Source organism: Capra hircus, unplaced genomic scaffold (assembly GCF_001704415.2).
Source record: "Capra hircus breed San Clemente unplaced genomic scaffold, ASM170441v1, whole genome shotgun sequence".
NCBI classification, from domain to species: domain Eukaryota; kingdom Metazoa; phylum Chordata; class Mammalia; order Artiodactyla; family Bovidae; genus Capra; species Capra hircus.
In genome coordinates this window covers 1-17,268 of record NW_017211834.1, presented here as the reverse complement: position 1 = coordinate 17,268, position 17,268 = coordinate 1, and the positions used below count along the sequence as shown (strand labels likewise).

General features: G+C 48.6%; 7 non-coding genes across 7 annotated transcripts; 6 read left to right on the top strand and 1 right to left on the bottom strand.

Annotated features, from left to right (window-relative positions):
• The first annotated feature begins 525 nt into the window (after positions 1 to 525).
• Positions 526 to 599, top strand: TRNAN-GUU. Its single transcript has one exon. It is a non-coding gene; the product is annotated as a tRNA-Asn (tRNA).
• Positions 600 to 1,199: 600 nt separating this feature from the next.
• On the top strand, positions 1,200 to 1,272 carry TRNAV-CAC. The gene has a single exon. It is a non-coding gene; the product is annotated as a tRNA-Val (tRNA).
• A 494-nt stretch (positions 1,273 to 1,766) lies between these two features.
• TRNAE-UUC lies at positions 1,767 to 1,837 on the top strand. The gene has a single exon. It is a non-coding gene; the product is annotated as a tRNA-Glu (tRNA).
• A 763-nt stretch (positions 1,838 to 2,600) lies between these two features.
• Positions 2,601 to 2,671, bottom strand: TRNAG-CCC. The gene has a single exon. It is a non-coding gene; the product is annotated as a tRNA-Gly (tRNA).
• Positions 2,672 to 10,579: 7,908 nt separating this feature from the next.
• On the top strand, positions 10,580 to 10,652 carry TRNAV-AAC. The gene has a single exon. It is a non-coding gene; the product is annotated as a tRNA-Val (tRNA).
• Positions 10,653 to 14,308: 3,656 nt separating this feature from the next.
• Positions 14,309 to 14,383, top strand: TRNAN-GUU. The gene has a single exon. It is a non-coding gene; the product is annotated as a tRNA-Asn (tRNA).
• A 606-nt stretch (positions 14,384 to 14,989) lies between these two features.
• Positions 14,990 to 15,062, top strand: TRNAV-CAC. The gene has a single exon. It is a non-coding gene; the product is annotated as a tRNA-Val (tRNA).
• Positions 15,063 to 17,268: the final 2,206 nt, after the last annotated feature.

Here is a 17,268-nt window from a genome sequence, read left to right as displayed (position 1 = left end):
AGTCAATGTCTCTCAGTCCTGTTCAACTCTTTGTGTCCCTAGGGACTGTAGGCCGCCAGGCTCCACTGTCCAAATTCTCCAGGTAAGAATACTGGAGTGAGTGACTATTCCCTTCTCCAGGGGATCTTCCAAAATCAAGGATTGAACCAGGGTGTCTTGCATTGTAGACGAATTCTTACCATCTGAACCCCAAGGGAAGCCCACTCGGTGGAAACCGCCTGGTGGACGCAGGAAACTGAAGCCCCAACCTCTGCCCCGGAGCCTTTGCCAGGTGGGCAAAGTCATTTGTTGGGTGTAGGCGAGGAAAAGGAAGAGCCATCACGGGAGCAAGCCCGTGTTCAGCTGTCCTTGTATCTATTTTGGTTCAGGCCAGGAAGGTTCGACACCTGGGTGGCGGTTTCTCTGGGGGCGGCATCTGTGGCGGGTAGGGGGCAGGGAAGTGGCACCGTTTTTCTGGCAGACAGAGCGCTCACCCCGGGAATGAGTGTCTACTCCATAGAGAGTCCCAATGAACCCTGTAATGCTGTCTCTGTGGTGCAATCGGTTAGCGCGTTCGGCTGTTAACTGAAAGGTTGGTGGTTCGAGCCCACCCAGGGACGGTGGGGGTGCCATTTTAGGCAACACCAAAGAGACTCCCTTTTGCCAGAGAGGACACCGGAGAAGTGATGCGCCCAACGGACTTTCAGAGAAAGAGCACAGGAGTCAGGTGCTAAGGAACAGGGGCGAGGGCGCGTCCCGGGTGGATTGGAAGCGTCGGTCATTCCTGAGAGCACGGAGCGCTGATCGCCGGCGCCGAGAAGAGGACCACCGAGGCGCGGGTCCGCAGCCCGGGAGGGGCGGCTTTCACACCGCTGGGTTTCGGGGTCACCTGGGCCTCGGGCGCACCCACCGTCCCCGCCTCCTGCTGCTGCCGGGAGCTGGGGAGTCGGCGGGGCGACCCCTGAACTCAGGGTGCGCAGCTGAGGATCTGAGGATTCTGCGTTGGGTGCGGGGCCCCGAAGGCCACCTGTGGGGGCCCGAGGGGCCTCACTTCAGGGAAGAGGGGGAACCCTAAAGCAGGGCCCTCGGAGCCGCCGTCTCCGTGCCTGAGAGAGCCTGGGGCTCCAAGGTTCCTCTTTGAGTCTTAAGAGTTGGTGGTGTGGTTCGTGGTGGCGGAACTGGGATTTCATGGATACAGTGTTCAGGAATAGGGGTTGTCCGTTTCCGTAGTGTAGTGGTTATCACGTTCGCCTCACACGCGAAAGGTCCCCGGTTCGAAACCGGGCGGAAACAGGCTTCCTCTTTCTTTTTCTCCCGCGAGATGTGCCTTCTCATTGGCAAAACCAACAGCGCGAAAGGCACGGGGTGCGGCAGGGGACGCAGCTGGAGGAAGAGGTGGTGACCACCTGCAAGTCTCTTTATTCAGCGCTAGGAGATCTGGAGGTGGACGGATCCACTCATCATCCGCCACTCATCACCGAGCCTGACGACAGAGAAAACCGAGGTTCACAAAGAGAGCAAGACCTGGGCTCGGCAGCACGCAGCGCTACCGCTAGACCAGGAGGGACCCAGTCCGCTACTTTGTGTCGTTGCCCCAGAGCAAAAGCGACGCCCAGGAAAGGAGAGGTGAAGGCCGATGAGCCGCGAGGGCAGGGCTGGGAGCCTTGCACAGCTGCACACAGCCCTGGGCCGCTGCGACGTGCCTTTCCAGCTTGCTGACTTTCCGAAGGGTCATCTTCCACTCACCTTTCACCTGCAGAGGCTAAACAAGCCTGTTTGTCTACAGCTCCCTGGTGGTCTAGTGGCTAGGATTTGGCGCTTTCACCGCCGCGGCCGGGTTCGATTCCCGGTCAGGGAAAACTTTCTTTCTTCCAGCGTCTGCACGCACACGAGTCTCTCTCTGCCCTCCCAGATCGGGACTGTATTTTGCTTAAAGGTCCAGTGCAGAACATTTCTGCACAGAGTTTCTAAATGCCGCTGAGTGCGGGCCTCAGGGTCCTGGAACTCAGGCTGGCTGTTGGAGCTGAGATGCCATGTGCAGCCTGGCTGGCCAGCTCTGGCCTCCACTCTTTTCTCCTGGCATGGTAAACCCAGACTCTTACTTAACAGAATTTCCATTCAAAGAGAAAGTGAGGCTTCCGTTCCAAAAATTCATTAAAATCCCAAACCAAAAAGCTTTTGTAAGATACCAAAAGTTTGCAAGAATACGAACATCCTATATTCTGTACCTAAGTGCCCAGTTAACATCACATTCTTTCTTTGGATGAGAGTTATGACATCACTTGATAGTAACGTGCGGATATCTCGGGATTGTTCCTTTGTTTTGGCGTCCCTCTCAAAGCTAACTTCTGTGGGACCTGTCTTCCAAGGCCAGCGAACAGCTTTACCGTCCGGAAGAGGGCCCTCTTGGCCCTTCAGGCACCTGGAATCCGCTCTCTGTAGGATGTAGAGAAGCTATATGTGTGGTAGTCGCTCAGTCCTTTTGGACTTTTTGCCATCCCTTGGGCCGATTACTCCAGGCAAGAATACTGGAGTAGGTTGCCATTTCCTTCTCCAGGGGAATCTCCCAGCCCAGGTCTCCTGTATGGAACCAGCGAGGACCAAAAGAAACACAACCTTAATGCATTGGCCGGGAATCGAACCCGGGTCTCCCGCGTGGGAGGCGAGAATTCTACCACTGAACCACCAATGCCGCTGAAGAGAGAGTGTTTGCAAGGGCAACCTAGAGGGAGTTTATTCAGGTCTTTCTCAAGTGCAGGCCACTCAGGCCCTGTGCTTGTAGGACGTCTAGGCTTTCATCCTCCGCCCTCCGGGGCACGGGCTGCCCTCTGCCCTCTGGCCTCCTGCGGGTTGCTTTGGCGGGCACTCAGGTGTGCTTTGGATCCGTCGGAGTGGTGGAACCGCCTGGTGCTCGTGCTCACCGGCTGAGTCTTGCCCAACTCTTTGCGACCCCTCGGACTCTAGCCCACCAGGCTCCTCTGTCCATGGGATTTCCACGCTCCTTTGCTAGAAACCCATCGAGGCAGTGCAGCTGCCCCCTTGGCTCCTGCCTGGCTCCCTGTGCCCTGCAGGGAGCATAACGTGTTCTGTCAGGACACAGAGGGGAAGAATCCTTCCGTGTGGTTGGAGGATGGAGAACCAGATGGGAAATGCTGCAAAGAGAGGGGAATATTCTCAAAAGCTTCCCAGAACTGCTGTGTGGGTGCTGTCGGTTGGGTGGCTGCCCTAGGACAAGAATGCTTAGTCTTGTGTTCTGGCCTTGACCCAGTCCCAGGTCCAGTCTGAATTCAAGCACAGAGGCACCCAGCTTTCCCACACGTATGTCATTCAGCCTCTCTCCAAAGCGGAGTTCTGAACCACCTTTTCTATCTCAGTGAATAGCAACCACGTGGGTCTTTTTTTGTTTTTTTAACTTTGTTTTGCTGAAATGTAACTCAGGAATATAAAAAAGGTTTTAGCTTTAGAGAATTAGTGCTCTCCATGCTACAAACAAGAATAAAATTCAAGTTGATAATAAGGATGACTCTCGAATACTTTTAACACGCTAGAGAATTCTAATAGTTGATGTATAATTACATAGAAAATGTTTGTCCTGTCATGCTCCCAGAGATGACTCTTGGTATGCACCACACTACTTTAATTATTTTGGTCTAAAAACTACCTCATGGTTACTTTCAGATTTATTATTTATAAAATTTAAAATTATGTGTCCCAGTAAATTAAATATACCATATAATATCTTTTAAATCAGGATTAAGTCTTTTGATTTAAGAAATCATAGTGACTTAATTATTCCCCTTTCAATTTGGGGTCAACGTTTTTAGGTATCATCTAATGTGTGATTCTAAGCAGCATTTATCAGACACAACTCAGCTCCAATTGCGATTTGAAGATATATCACTAACTTTAGGTTCTTTGATATTAAATTGGTTCAATTAACATATAATCTTTGCCTGGAGAATTTCTAATTAAGTAGAAAAAATAATGCCCATATTTTTATAAGGTTATAATAGGAGAGCTCTTAATTACCAGCTAAAGAGAATGTGTTGGTACCTTTAGGAGATATTCCTGAATGTAGCCATATATCACTTGAAGAAGAGTACAACACATGGACTCTCTAAGTTAAGGCCTATTGCTTACCTGAAGTACTCCTTTATTAAAAAAAAAAAGAAATTCCTGATTCTTAGTTACCTGCCTTCTATATCTCAAGTCACCCATTTTCCCATGTGGTATGTAATTCTTTTTTTAGTCACTGCTGGGGTCCTTAGGTGCTGGCAGGCAGATGAACCTGAGAAGAACGTGGCAGGTTGTTCTCCTGCTGTGATTCTTATTTGTGTGTGTGTGTGTGTGTGTGTGTGTGTATCTTATTTTTGATGCCTCCTGGTGTGAATGGACCAAGGAGTGGGACCTTGGCTTTACTCCTGATACAGCAGTTTTCCAGGAGAAGGGCCTGGTACCTGGTGAGCACCTAGTAAGTGCTTGCTGACTGAAGGACTCCTAAGGCACAGTTTCCAGAAAACTGATGAAGAGGACAGAATGTGGGTAAGATCCACAGAGGTCTAGAGTATAAGGGACAGAAAGGCACAAACTCCAAAAGGGAGAGAGAAGGGCAGAGAGAAATGTCCTAGAACCTAGAGACATCTCGACTGAGTACGGAAAATCTGAAGAGCTCTTCTTTCGTCATCAACTTCAACTGAGGAATCAGTGGAAGGGGAACCAGGAACTCTAAAGGATCCAGGTTTCTGTAGCTTGCAACAATTTGTCTCAAATGAGATAATTTTTGCAGATGTAGCCCCCGTACTGTTGAGATATCATACAGAGAGAGTCTCGGGCTTGCAAATGCGCCCATATACCAGAGGGAGACCCCTCATTAGATTGTGTGCATCCAACCAAAGCCAAAATACAACTCATGAAGGGAAGAGGGTAAATGTCTGGGACCAGTGGGGTTTTGTTTTTGTTTTTGTTTTTTTTTTAACTCCTGTAATCCATAAGCTGCTCTGCAAGAGGCTCTCCAGAGTCATTCTGGCTCGTCTTGTCTGGACTCAATGACTTGGTCACCACTGAAAACAGTTACAATTATTAGAATACTTTCCAATCAGCTTGGAAGCTTAGCTGCTGAATATGTGCAATCTCTGGGAAATGCACACATTGTCTTTTCGTTGTACCTGCCGCTAAGTTGAGTCAGTAGGGCACAAATCCCTTTGTTAGAGTAACAGACAGGTGTATTGACAATTTCTTGTGATGGCAAGACCGTGAAGAAAAAGACTCTTTCCTTGAGTCGGCAAAATACATTGGAATATAAATTAGTACATCTCTTTAGGGAAAACTAAGAACATAAAGAGATGCTTTCAGTTTCTAGCAAAGGTGCACTGACAGAAAATCAGATTAACCCACCTTCCAAATCTCACTCTCCACCTTTGTCCCGCTCCCAAAGGAATAAAAAACACAAAAATACGTGAAATACTGATTTCTAAGACACTGGAAATCAGGCAGCAAAGGATAGCAAGCCTTGAGAGGTGACAAACAAACAAGATGAGTCTTGTCATGGGCCCACCTTCCTGCTTTCAGTGAGTTCCCACGCTGGGCACCAAGAGGAGGATTTCAGGTCAATTTTTCATTTGACTCTGGAGATGAAGCTGAATATTGGTGGAGAGTAAGGCAGCTAGAGCTCACAGGACAAAGATCCAGTGATTCTTATTTGCAAAGCAGATGTAAAGAGCAAAGGTATGGATATCAAAGCTGAAAGGGGAGTTCAGGGAATTGGGAAATTAGGATTTACCTATATACACTATTGATGCTATGTATGACAGCACCCTTATGGCAGAAAGTGAGGAAGAATTAAAGAGCCTCTTGATGAAAGTGAAAGAGGAGAGTGAAAATGTTGTTTTAAAGCTCCACATCAGAAATCTAAGATCAGGGCATCCAGCCCCATTACTTCATGGCACATAGATGGGGAAACAGTAGAAACCATGGCAGACTTCCTTTTTCTGAGCTCCAAAATCACTGCAGATGGTGACTGCAGCCATGATATTAAAAGATGCTTACTCCTTGGAAGGAAAGTTATCACCAACCTAGACAGCATATTAAAAAGCAGAGATATTACTTTGCCAACAAAGGTCCGTCTAGTCAAGGCTATGGTTGTTCCAGTGGTTGTGTATGGATGTGAGAGTTGGATATAAAGAAAGGTGAGCACAGAAGAATTGATGCTTTTGAACTGTGGTGTTAGAGAAGACTCTTGAGAGTCCCCTCGACGGCAAGGAGATCCAACCAGCCCATCCTAAAGGAGATCAGTCCTGGGTGTTCATGGGAAGGACTGATGTTGAAACTGAATCTCCAATACTTTGGCCACTTCATGTGAAGAGCTGACTCATTTGAAAAGACCCTGATGCTGGGAAAGATTGAGGGCAGGAGAAGAAGGGGATGACAGAGGATGAGATGGTTGGATGGCATCACCAACTCAGTGGACATAGGTTTGGGTGGACTCCGGGAGTTGGTGATGGACAGGGAGGCCTGGTGTGTTACGGTTCATGGGGTCACAAAGAGTCAAACATGACTGAGCGACTGAACTGAGTGTATGGCATAGGGAATTACTGGATGCTCTGTGGTTACCTAAATGAGAAGGAAATCCTAACAAGAGGGGATATATGTATATGTATAGCCGATTCACTGTGCTATTAACACAACATCATAATTAACACATCGTAAGGCAGTTATACTCAAATAAAAGTTAATAATAAAAAAAGAAACATGAAGAAAGGTCCAGTGATGAGACAGTGGGAGACAGAGAATGCTGAGATATGAAAGGGTCTCCCTCAAGTATTCAGCAGAGTAATGATCCGGGTATCCTTATGAAGAAAGTGCCTGAGGCCAAGGAAAGAACATTTTTAAAGGATCCTGGAACAACGCCTGGTGCTCACCACACAGGACAAGCAATCGTATGTAAGTGATCTCCCCACACAGACTGGACTACTTATAACTCATGGGCCATTGGGAAGAACATTCAAAAAACTCTTGTGATGGACAGGGAGGCTTGGCTGTTAAAATGCTGCACTCAGTATCCCCGTAAATTTGGAAAACTCAGCAGCGGCCACAGGACTGGAAAAGGTCGGTTTTCATTCCACTCCCAAACAAAGGCAGTGCCAAAGAATGTTCCAACTACCACACAATTGCGCTCATCTCACATGTTAGCAAAGTAATGGTCAAAATTCTCACTGTGAGGCTTTCACAGTATGTAAACTGAGAATGTCCATATGTGCAAGCTGGATTCAGAAAAGGCAGAGGAACCAGAGATCAAATTGCCGACATCCGTTGATTCATAGTAAAAGCAAGAGGGTTCCAGAAAAATATCTACTTCTGCTATCTTGAGTACGCCAAAGACTTTGACTGTGTGGATCACAACAAACTGTGGAAAATTCTTCAAGAGATGGGAATACCAGACCACCTTACCTGCCTCCTGAGAAATCTGTATGCAGGTCAAGAAGCAACAGTTAGAATCAGACATGAAAGAACGGACTGGTTCCAAACTGAAAGGAGTATGTCAAGACTGTGTGCTGTCACCCTGCTTATTTAACTTCTATGCAAAGTACATCATGTGAAATGCCTGCCTGGATGAAGCACAAGCTGGAATCTACATTTCTGCAAGAAATATCAATACCCTTATATATGCAGACGACACCAGGTTTATGGCAGAAAGCGAAAAGGAAGTAAAGAGCCTCTTGATGAAAGTGAAAGAGGAGAGTGAAAAAGCTGGCTTAATATTCAACATCCAAAAAAGTAAGATCATGGCATCCGATCCCATCACTTCATGGCAAATAGATGGGGAAACAATGGACACAGTGAGAGACTTTATTTTCTTGGGCTCCAAAATCACTGTACATGGGGACCACCGCCATGAAATTAAAAGACGCTTGCTCCTTGGAAGAAAAGCTATGACCAACCTAGACAGCATATTAAAAACCAGAGATATTCCTTTGCCAACACAGGTCGGTCTAATCAAAGCTATGGTTCTTCCAGTAGTCGTGTATGGATGTGAGAGTTGGACTATAAAGGAAACTGAGTACCAAAGAATTGATGCGTTTAAACTGGTGTTGGAGAAGCCTCTTGAGAGCCCCTTGGACTGCAAGGAGATCCAACCAGTCCATCCTAAAGGAAATCAGTCCTGAATACTCATCAGAAGGACTAATGCTGAAGTTGAAGCTCCAATATTTTGGCCACCTGGTGGGAAGAGCTGACTCAGTGTAAAAGTCTCTGATGCTGGGAAAGATTGAAGGCAAGAGGAGGAGTGGGTGGCTGAGGATGAGATGGTTGGATGGCATCACCGACTCAATACACATGCATTTGAACAACTCCAGGGTTTGGTGAGAGACAGGGAAGCCTGATGTGTTGCTGTCCTTGGATCACTACTGAACTGAAGAAACTGGGGAACAGTTCCTTACAACCAGAAAGCTCCATAGGGCCTACAACCAGCCCATCTTTCTCTGCTCTGAGTCACCTTGTAGAACAAGCCACAGTCAGCGAATCCAAGGAGGGCACAGGACAAAGCTGACTGCAGGATACTTTGACCGCCTGATATCCCCTCACCTTTTCATCTGGGCCCTACATCGTCTCTACCTGTGACACCTATTATTCTCTGAAAACCAAGAAGTTCGTCCCTTGTGAAGACACTTCGCTTTCCCTCACCCCAGCACACCCGCGGGACAATCTGATTTGAGTCAGAGAACAAAAGGGAACGAATTCAACTCTATACCGCGGTTTCCAGCCAAAGACACAATGATGAAGAGGGTCGGGCTCTGCGGATTGAGCTGATCCAGGAGGAAAAGCAGCCGGTCCTCGAGCCGCTATCAGGGGAGGCCCCGAATCAGGTCAAGATCAGGGAGTAGATGGACCCGCCCCTCACCAGCTGAGAACCAAGTGGCCCCTGCTTCGCAAGTTAGGTTCAGAAAGAGAGCTTGACCTCTCACCACACCTGGATTCCAGGTCTTCCCTCACGACCTGCGGAGCCTACCTTGTCCAGTTCTTGGATGAGGCTGAACCTCTGATCCAGGGGTTGGGCGGGCGTCGTTGCGCTTTGTCACACCTTCGGGGGCAGGGGATGGATCCGTCCCCTCGGCGCGCTCCACTCGCCGGCTCCGAAGCCCTGTGCCCACCATTTCTGCTGCAGGGAGCCGTGTGTCTGTGGTCCCTCGGGCGTCCGCTGTGCGTCCACCCTGACGGGGAGAGGACCACCTCACCCTCGTCCCGTCCACGTGGGACGTCAGCATGCCGGACGCGACAGAAAACGATGAATCCGCTCCTCTGTCTGGAGGTGGGAGGTGACAACTAGGACCTGCAGGGGAGGAAAGCAAGGCGAAATCTCGAGAAACGCCCTGATCTAAAGCCCTTTTCAAGTCCGCCTCTTTGGGAACTCAGGCCTCTAGCGCGCTTGAGGTGCTGTCGCGCTCACACTCTCGACCGCACTCGGAGTCCACGCGGAACCAGGAGGAGCCCTGCGGCCTGGGGGCCGGTGCGCATGCGGCCCGCGCCTGCCTCGGGGTCTGAGCCCGTGAACCTCAGACGCGAAGGCAACGCTGCACTGAGAAAAGGAGGAAAGCCACTGCTGGAGGAAAGGGCACGTGCATTCCCCAGATTGAGAAGCTCTACTGCTAAAGGAAACCAGAGACAGACAGACACACAGACAACCTTGCATTAAACCCTTTCAGCGAAAAGAAACTCTGCCTGCTGTGAGGTACATACGAAGACCCTTCAAGACACCGGCTTTCTGAAAAACAAAACAAAACAAAACAAAACGCCTTTACCTCTCTTAAACTCGCGCTCCACGACCTGTTGAACAGCAAAATTATAAAAGGAAAACAAGAGGCGTTTCAGACATTGTAAAATGTAAAACTAAGCGGTCCTTCAAGCAGAATCTCAAGTTTGGAATGAAGACGGTTAGATCTGCGTGGACCGCGCCTGGCTCCTCTGCGGCTTTACGCTGGGCCTGGTAGGCAAAGGAATTCAACAAATGACCCGAGCCTCAGTCTTTGCGGCGGTTCCTGCTAAACGTGAAAGCGTGATGCAAGTCTGGACTGAAACTAGAGGACTAGCATCAGCCACAGAGGCAGGAATCTGAGGAACCCCCGGTGCTAGGCGGCGCCGGAGAAGCGCTGCTCTGAAAGGCCTGCGAGAGAGGAGCGCACGGGTCAGGCGGGGCAGAGGGGAGGGCGGGTCCTCTGTTTCCCGAGTGGGATTGGAAGCATCGAGCCAGGTCCCCGCTGGCGCCATGAAAGGGACTCCAAGGCACTGGATCTGCCTCTGGAAGGGCTGTGTCCACCTTGACGGACGTGGGGCCACCTGGGGCTCAGGACGCACCTTACTCCCCCCGCTCCTGAGGCTTCTGAGAACTGGGGAGTCAGGGGAGGCGACCTCTGCTCTTGGGCGCAAAGCTGGCACACAGGGACCTCGCCCCGGGAGAGGCGAGGAACCCTAAATCAGGCCCTTTCAGGAACTGCAGATCCTTGCCTGACGGATTGTTTTCAGAGTCCTCTTCCTTTGAAAATTTGAAGGTCAGGTGTGTTCAAACATGCAGTTCTTGAATATGTCACTAGACACAAGTGGTCGTGTGGTTTCCGTAGTGTAGTGGTTATCACGTTCGCCTAACACGCGAAAGGTCCCCGGTTCGAAACCGGGCGGAAACAACTTCACTTTCCTCCAAGGTTTTAGATTCACATTTTAAATACAAAATAGAGGTCTGCCTCGTGGAATGAGGCTTGCAGCTTCAGCTTCAGCATCAGTCCTCCCAAAGAATATTCAGGGTTGATTTCCTTTAGGACTGACTGGTTTCATCTCTCCTTGACCTGCATACAGGTTTTTCTGGAGGCAGGTAAGATGGTCTGCTATTCCCACCTCTTGAAGAATTTTCCATATTTTGTTGTGATCCACACAGTCAAAGGCTTTAGTGGAGTCAATGAAGCAGAAATAGATGTCTTTCTGGAATTCTCTTGCTTTTTCTATGATGCGATGGAGGAAAAATGCAGGGAAAAAAGGAGGAAATGGATAGAACCAAATTAATTGGAGAAATATACGGAAAAGGTTAACTAGAGAGTGCTACAAACAATGGAGGAAATGTCCTTGGTAAAAGGCGTTTACAGGGTGATGACGATGAGCCTACTTTTTCATGCATTCTAGGATTCCCAGTCAACCTGCTTTCCTCCAGAGATCCTCTCTGAGGATCAGAGACTACCTGGACGTAAGTCCTTGTGTGTGTGTGTGTGTGTGTGTACACAAGACACAGAGGAGTAGGGTAGTAGTGGAGTAATTCCCATAGGTGGCCCCGCAGAGTATGTACTTTTTTCATCACTCAGGGTGAATGAAGTTTTAATCCATATCGTTGCCATGTATCAGAAATTTGTTTCATTTTATTGAAGAGTAGTGTTTCTTGGAGTGACTATGTCACAATCATATCTATTCACTTTGTGCTAGACATTTGAATGGTTTTCAATTTGGGGACTATTATGAACAAAGCTACTATAAGCAAGTCCCTTTTGTGGGCGTATTCTTTTTATAAATTCCATTTTAAATTTTCTATTCTATTCTTTAATATGACTTCCCTGGTGGCTCAGATGGTAAAGCGTCTGTCTACAATTCGGGAGACCTGGGTTCAATCCCTTGGTCGGGAAGATCCCCTGGAGAAGAAAATGGCAATCTACTCCAGTACTATTGCCTGGAAAATCCCATGGACAGAGGAGCCAGGTAGGCTAAGGTCCATGGGGACGCAAAGAGTCGGACACGACTAAGCAACTTCACTATCACTTCACTATTCTTTAATATACATTTATTTTGTGAATGGATGTTACATTCATCATGACAAAATTTATTGAAATGTTTAAAAATGTATTCAAATGTTACAAAAGACTGAAGTGCCAGCTTATCTTTAATTGTTTCCTCCTAGAACATACTTAATATTGGCCACCTACTGTGCCAGCTGTGTTATTTGATTATCTCATTTAGTCTACACAATAGCCTCCATACGTCCCACCTATAACCTCAGGATAGTTCTTCTAAGGCCCTGAGGAGACTCCAATATGGTTGACTCCTGTGGGTGCTCATCCCTCTCGCTTTCTCTCTGCTCCTCTCCTTTGATCGACTCAGCTCACTCTCACCTCAGAAAATGAAGTGAAATCCACTTTGGGTTTTGTGCCAGGGAGGACCCCCTAGGTCCCTATCACCAACCGCATATTCTATTTAGGTAAACCAGAGTGTCCCATCTGGAGGTAAAATTTCTGCAAATAAGAGTGTTATTTTCTTTTTCTTTGCCTTCACCCTTTTGCCATAGCCCAGAGGGGGCAGACAGTTGTCAGGGCGGGAGGCGGGGTTTCCTGGGTCCCTTAGTTTTCTCACAGCGCTCATCACACTCCTAAGCTGCCACCATCTCTTACCTGTAACATATAAGGTTTGTCAGTGGTGGAGTGGGAATGGAGGCAGGAGAACTCTTCTTTTATTCTTCATATATTTCTGATTTGGAGACGGGTAAGGAACCAGAGATCAAATTGTCAACATCCGCTGGACCATGGAAAAAGCAAGAGAGTTCCAGGAAAACATCTATTTCTGCTTTATTGACTATGCCAGAGCCTTTGACTGTATGGATCACAATAAACTGTGGAAAATTCTGAAAGAGATGGGAATATCAGACCACCTAACCTGCCTCTTGAGAAATCTGTATGCAGGTCAGGAAGCAACAGTTAGAACTGGACATGGAACAACACACTGGTTCCAAATAGGAAAAGGAGTACGTCAAGGCTGTATATTGTCACCCTGCTTATTTAACTTCTATGCAGAGTACATCATGAGAAACGCTGGACTGGAAGAAACACAAGCTGGAATCAAGATTGCCGGGAGAAATATCAATAATTTCAGATATGCAGATGACACAACCCTTATGGCAGAAAGTGAAGAGGAACTAAGAAGCCTCTTGATGAAAGTGAAAGAGGAGGGAAAAAAGTTGGCTTAAAGCTCAACATTCAGAAAATGAAGATCATGGCATCTAGTCCCATCACTTCATGGGAAATAGATGGGGAAAACGGTGGAAACAGTGTCAGATTTTTTTTTTGGGGGGGGGGGGGCTCCAAAATCACTGCAGATGGTGATTGCAGCCATGAAGTTAAAAGACACTTACTTCTTGGAAGAAAAGTTATGAACAACCTAGATAGTATATTCAAAAGCAGAGACATTACCTTGCCAACTAAGGTCCATCTAGTTAAGGCTATGGTTTTTCCTGTGGTCCTGTATGGATGTGAGAGTTGGACTGTGAAGAAGGCTGAGCGGCGAAGAATTGATGCTTTTGAACTGTGGTGTTGGAGAAGACTCTTGAGAGTCCCTTAGACTGCAAGGAGATCCAACCAGTCCATTCTGAAGGAGATCAGCCCTGGGATTTCTTTGGAAGGAATGATGTTAAAGCTGAAGCTTCAGTACTTTGGCCACCTCATGTGAAGAGTTGACTCACTGGAAAAGACTCTGATGTTGGGAGGGATTGGGGGCAGGAGGAGAAGGGGACGACAGAGGATGAGATGGCTGGATGGCATCATGGACTCGATGGATGTGAGTCTCAGTGAACTGCGGGAGATGGTGATGGACAGGGAGGCCTGGCGAACTGTGATTCATGGGGTCACAAAGAGTCGGACACGACTGAGCGAATGAACTGAACTGAACTGAACTGAACTGAAGTTATTCTCACAAGTGTATATTTGTTAAATTTACAATGTGAGTAAAAATAACCATTTAAAGAAAACACTCAGACAAACGAGCTATACTCACTTAAAGAGAAGTCAGGGTCTCTCAGTCGTGTTCAACTCTTTGTGTACCTAGGGACTGTAAGCTGCCAGGCTCCACTGTCCAAAGATTCTCCAGGTAAGAATACTGCAGCGGGTGACTATTCCCTTCTCCAGGGGATCTTCCAAAATCAAGGATTGAACCAGGGTGTCCTGCATTGTAGACGGATTCTTACCATCTGAACCCCACGGAAATCCCACTCTGGTGGAAACCGCCTGGTGGACACAGGAAACCGAAGCTCAATCTCGTCCTGGGAGGCCTTTGCCAGGGTGGGCAAACTCATTTGTTGGGTGTAGGCGAGGAAACGGGAAGAGCCATCATGGGAACAACCCGGTGTTCAGCTGTCCTTGGATCTATTTCGGTTCAGGCCTGGAAGGTTCGAGGCCTGGATGGCGGTTTCTCTGGGGGCGCTGGCATCTGTGGCTGGTAGGGGCAAGGAAGTGGCACCGTTTTACTGGCGGACAGAGCGCTCACCCCGGGAATGAGTGTCTACTCCATAGAGAGTCCCAATGAACCCTGTAATGCTGTCTCTGTGGGCGCAATCGGTTAGCGCGTTCGGCTGTTAACCGAAAGGTTGGTGGTTCGAGCCCACCCAGGGACGGTGGGGGTGCCATTTTAGGCAACACCAAAGAGACTCCCTTTTGCCAGGAGGACACCGGAGAAGTGATGTGCCCAACGGACTTTCAGAGAAAAGAGCACAGGAGTCAGGTGCAAAGGAACAGCGGCGAGGGCGCGTCCCGGGTGGATTGGAAGCGTCGGTCATTCCTGAGAGCACGGAGCGCTGATCACCGGCCCGAGAAGAGGACCACCGAGGCGCGGGTCCGCAGCCCGGGAGGGGCGGCTTCCACGCCGCTGGGTTTCGGGGTCACCTGGGCCTCGCTCGCACCCACCGTCCCCGCCTCCTGCGGCTGCCGGGAGCTGGGGAGTCGGCGGGGGGCGACCCCTGAACTCAGGGGTGCGCAGCTGAGGATCTGAGGATTCTGCGTTGGGTGCGGGGCCCCGAAGGCCACCTGTGGGGGCCCGAGGGGCCTCACTTCAGGGCAGACGGGGAACCCTAAAGCAGGGCCCTCGGGAGCCGCCGTCTCCGTGCCTGAGAGAGCCTGGGGCTCCAAGGTTCCTCTTTGAGTCTTAAGAGTTGGTGGTGTGGTTCGTGGTGGCGGGACCTGGGGATTTCATGGATACAGTGTTCAGGAATCGGGGTTGTCCCGTTTCCGTAGTGTGGTGGTTATCACGTTCGCCTCACACGCGAAAGGTCCCCGGTTCAAAACCGGGCGGAAACAGGCTTCCTCTTTCTTTTTCCCCCGCGGAGATGTGCCTTCTCATTGGCAAAACCAACAGGCGCGAAAGGCACGGGGTGCGGCAGGGGGACGCAGCTGGAGGAAGAGTTGGTGACCACCTGCAAGTCTCTTAATTCAGCGCTAGGAGATCTGGAGGTGAACGGATCCGCTCATCATCCGCCACTCATCACCGAGCCTGACGACAGAGAAAACCAAGGTTCACAAAGAGAGCAAGACCTGGGCTCGGCAGCACGCAGCGCTACCGCTAGACCAGGAGGGACCCAGTCCGCTACTTTGTGTCCTTGCCCCAGAGCAAAAGCGACGCCCAGGAAAGGAGAGGTGAAGGGCGATGAGCCGCGAGGGCAGGGCTGGGAGCCTTGCACAGCTGCACACAGCCCTGGGCCGCTGCGACGTTTCACAGTCGAGGCCTCCTGTATTGGAGGCAGATTCTTTACCGTCTGAGCCAACAGCGAAGTCCAAAACGGAGAACCAGAATGCATTAGCCAGGAATCGAACCCGGGTCTCCCACGTGGGAGGCAAGAATTCTACCTCTGAACCACCAGTGCCACTGTAAAGAAGATGTTTGCAAGGGTAACCTAGATGGAGGTTTATTCAGGTCTTTCTCAAGTGCAGGCCAGTCAGGCCCTGTGCTTGTAGGACGGTCTAGGCTTTCATCCTCAGCCCTCCGCCACAGGGGCTGCCCTCTGCCCTCTGGCCTCCTGCGGGTTGCTTTGGCGGGCACTCAGGTGTGCTTTGGATCCGTCGGAGTGGTGGAACCGCCTGGTGCTCATGCTCACCGGCTCAGTCTTGTCCAACTCTTAGCGACCCCTTGGACTCTAGCCACAGGCTCCTCTGTCCATGGGATTTCCACGCTCCTTTGCTAGAAACCCATCGAGGCAGTGCAGCTGCCCCCTTGGCTCCTGCCTGGCTCCCGTGCCCTGCAGGGAGCATAACGTGTTCTGTCAGGACACAGAGGGGAAGAATCCTTCCGTGTGGTTGGAGGATGGAGAACCAGATGGGAAATGCTGCAAAGAGAGGGGAATATTCTCAAAGCTTCCAGAACTGCTGTGTGGGTGCTGTCGGTTGGGTGGCTGCCCTAGGACAAGAATGCTTAGTCTTGTGTTCTGGCCTTGGCCCAGTCCCGGGTCCAGTCTGAATTCAAGCACAGAAGCACCCTTCTTTCCCACATGTATGTCATTCAGCCTCTCTCCAAAGCGGAGTTCTGAACCACTTTTCTATCTCAGTGATAGCAACCACGTGGGTCTTTTTTTGTTGTTTTTCCTTTAACTTTGTTTTGCTGAAATGTAACTCAGGAATATAAAAAGTTTACCTCTCCATGCTACAAAAGAAGAATAAAATTCAAGTTGATAATAAGGATGACTCTCGAATACTTTTAACACGCTAGAAAATTCTAATAGTTGATGTATAATTACATAGAAAATGTTTGTCCTGTCATGCTCCCAGAGATGACTCTTGGTATGCACCACACTACTTTAATTATTTTGGTCTAAAACTACCTCATGGTTACTTTCAGATTTATTATTTAAAAAATTTAAAATTATGTGTCCCAGTAAATTAAATATACCATATAATATCTTTTAAATCAGGATTAAGTCTTTTGAGTTAAGAAATCATAGTGACTTAATTATTCCCCTTTCAATTTGGGGTCAGCGTTTTTAGGTATCATCTAATGTGTGATTCTAAGCAGCATTTATCAGACACGACTCAGCTCCAATCGCGATTTGAAGGTATATCATTAACTTTAAGTTCTTTGATATTAAATTGGTTCAATTAATGTATAATCTTTGCCTGGAGAATTTCTAATTAAGTAGAAAAAATAATGCCCATATTTTTATAGGTTATAATAGAAGAGCTCTAGATTACCAGCTAAAGAGAATGTGTTGGTACCTTTAGAGAATATTCCTGAATGTAGCCATACATCACTTGAAGAAAGAGTACAAATACATGGACTCTCTAAGTTAAGACCTATTGCTTACCTGAAGTACTCCTTTATTAAAAAAAAGAAATTCCTGATTCTTAGTTACCTGCCTTCTATATCTCAAGTCCACCCATTTTCCCATGTGGTATGCAATTCTATTTTTAGTCACTGCTGGGTCCTTAGGTGCTGGCAGGCAGATGAAACTGAGAAGAACATGGCAGGTTGTTCTCCTGCTGTGATTCTTATTTGTGTGTGTGTGTGTGTGTGTTG